The sequence below is a fragment of the Poecilia mexicana genome, unplaced genomic scaffold, assembly GCF_051168715.1.
Source record: "Poecilia mexicana isolate PSO_F unplaced genomic scaffold, ASM5116871v1 scaffold_4, whole genome shotgun sequence".
In the NCBI taxonomy this organism is placed as follows: Eukaryota; Metazoa; Chordata; class Actinopteri; order Cyprinodontiformes; family Poeciliidae; genus Poecilia; species Poecilia mexicana.
The window spans coordinates 16,761,135-16,764,397 of NW_028263373.1; positions in this window are offsets into that span (position 1 = coordinate 16,761,135).

Sequence of the window (3,263 nt, forward strand, 5' to 3'; positions counted from 1 at the left end):
TGTAGTCAATTTAATTTGTTGCTAGCTCTATACTCATCTGTAAAACATGCCAAGTCAAATGCTCTTTCTCTATATGTATTTATATATAGTCAAAAGTAAACAATCCTAATCCTCATCCACATTTATATCCAGAAATTAAGTCTTTCCTTGAACTCCAGTGACCTATCGGTGGACCACAGTCCAGCAGTAGACAGTTTGTCAACTTTCTTTTCCTAGTTTGTTCAGGAAACAGACTTGTCTTAAATTAGATGCAGAGTACTTTTCAGACATTTGTGTTTTTGTGTTTATGCATGAACTTCTCCGCCTGACTTCAGAAAAGTGCCCCCGCGGAAAATCCAGCAGCATTTGAGAATGAAGTGTAACGAGACAGGAGAAGTGAGCAGGTGATGTGATGAAACCCCCAGAGTCAATTAGGCAAATTACCTATATGCTCATTACATATACACATTGACTGAGGAGGGCCTTGCAGGTTTATTTCTGGTTTCGGACGCTTGGCTGAAAGGTGATTTTTCTCCTATAGGCTTTGTTGGACATTTATAGAAACTATAAATAAAAGTATTGATGACATTCCTTTGCAGAAAATTGTTTTGATGTAATACTGTACTGATTGCTTGATAACTCTGTGACTAATTGCATCATGACACCCTGGATTGACAAATATGACATGGCCATACGTTTTTTGGTGCAGTCATGGAGACAAGCAAAATAAATTAACCTGAAATCATTTCTTCCAGATCTAAAAAGCTTCAATACCCATCAAAACAGCTCAGTGAACTGAGGTGTAATAAATCCAGGGTCATTGCAGGAGACTCAAAATAATTATATGAGGTGAGGTATGATGACTAACAAGTAGAAATGAAGTCTGTCTAATCTGTTAAATACGCTTTTTTATGGAAATCTATCTATCTATCTATCTATCTATCTATCTATCTATCTATCTATCTATCTATCTATCTATCTATCTATCTATCTATCTATCTATCTATCTATCTATCTATCTATCTATCTATCTATCTATCTATCTATCTATCTATCTATCTATCTATCTATCTATCTATCTATCTATCTATCTATCTATCTATCTATCTATCTATCTATCTATACACACACATATATGCAGATGATGTATTGTACAGACATAAATATTTCTATTGGTTGAATCCAAACATAAATGCAAAAAACTGCAATTGAAAATTTAATTACTTTTGTTTTTTGTAATTATTCTCTTCGTTTGCAAAAGAAAAGAACAAAACATTAAAACTGTCTAAATATTGAGAATTAAATATATATAGTTGAAAAATTGAATTGATGAGCAAATATTTAAAAAACAAAATTTTTATTCCCTTTAGAAATGTTTAAAAAAATAACAAATGATAAATATCATAAATATAAATATCAAAAATAGTCCTGTAACCCTATATACCATTTTGATGTAAGCCCAGTGAATTCTGTCATCTGTCAATAAAAGTGGAAAAAAAAATCTCTTAAATGTATTTTTAATTCCTAAATTCTTTCAGAACTTCTTTGCTGAGTCTCAAAAACAGCTCTTTACATTTTAAGCAGGGTTTTTGATGTGTTTCCTTTTGAATACATGATTACAGATGCTGACATTTGGGTCCTGCTCCACTTGGGTCTGTTATCATGGCAACAGCTGCCTCTGTCATATCCTGCTCAATCTTCCCTTTTTAAGCTTTTCGGAAGCAACATTACTGTATGCCTGCGCCTACAGATACACCTGAAAATTGGAATAATCTGATATGCAGATATAAATAGAAACATGCTTTTCTCTGTGTAAGGCTTTGATATTGTATCCTCTTTTCCCCAAATGTTTAGACCAAAAGTAGTAGTCAATTTACACCAGGGCTATATAGTTAAAAACAAAATTGGGCACTCTTTCAAATTTGTAAAACTGGATTTTTGCACGTTACTTGTATTCATGCAACAGATGAGGAAAGTAATCAGCCTGTTTCTGTGAGCTGATTGTCCTGTGTGGATGGATGTCCTGCTTTTTGAGAAGTTAAAGATATTTTCTGCTGCTGAAAGTCAAAAAGAGAGCCATCTTTAGTAGCATTAGACTGCAGATAGTTGGAGAATGAAATCATGCAGGTGCAAGTTAAAACTCAAGAGGGGATCATAGTTTTGCTTTTCTTATACCTTTTTTTTATTAGCTTTACTCAAGGAAGTTTCAAGGCATTGCAATTCTCATCTAGCAAGAATGTTGACATTTAATTTTTTACAATTTAAACTAATACTATTAAGCACAATACCAATATGAAAGCAGAAAGATTTTAAATGCAAGCGCCCGTCACTTGCAATATGAGATGCTATCAAACTTAAAAACAAAAAAAAAACAAAAAACTGAGTTAGTTTGCCTTTTTTTACTTTTTGCTATTTTAAGTTTACAAGCAAAATACAAATGTCCCTATTTATCATATCATTTGTCATATCATATGCTGGTAGTTTCCATAAAATGTTGTAGGGATTAAGCAAATCCATTTATGAAAAAACAAAATGACCAAAAAAAAATTTTAAAATTTAAAAAAAATAAAAATTTGGGATTTCATAAAAATATCTATGGGACTCACTCATTCTCATGTGATGCAATGAATCCAGCTGCCACTATAAATTGATCTCTAATTATATTTATAAATTAACTATAATTATTGGACTGTATGATTTACAATCCCTAAAGTGGCACCATAATTGCCAAGCTGCCCATTAATAGATAGCTGTCAGTGTAATTAGAGAAAATGGCTGGTTGCAGTCTGTGTGTTCTTTGAGTGTGCTGTTCCCTTTGTTCTATAGGATTTTATAGAATGGTAATTGGCCCTTTAAAAGTAATTTCTGTGCTTTTGTTCGTTATCAGATATTGACAACTGTGGGCCTGTAGCTGCTCTTTGTTCATCAGCAGTCACCGTATGTGACAACAAGTCTCGCTGGATCCTCTGAGAAAGACAATTATTTGATGTTTAGTGTCACATTTCATATGTTATTAGTACTTGTGAAACATGGCCGCTCTTCACATCCTCACAAATTGTCGGATTCAGAGTTGAGATCCTCGAGTAATTGTTTGAGTGCTTGTGATGCTTGTCTAAAGCGTGATGGTTTCTAATGGTGCTGCATTAGAAATGGTCATCTAAAATCACTCGTAACTTAAGTGGAGACTTTGACAGTTATTTCCACTGTCTAATAAATGATGAGTTAGTGTTTGAGGCATTACTGCCTTTCACTTCAAAACCAAACTAGTTTGCTAAATAATAAGT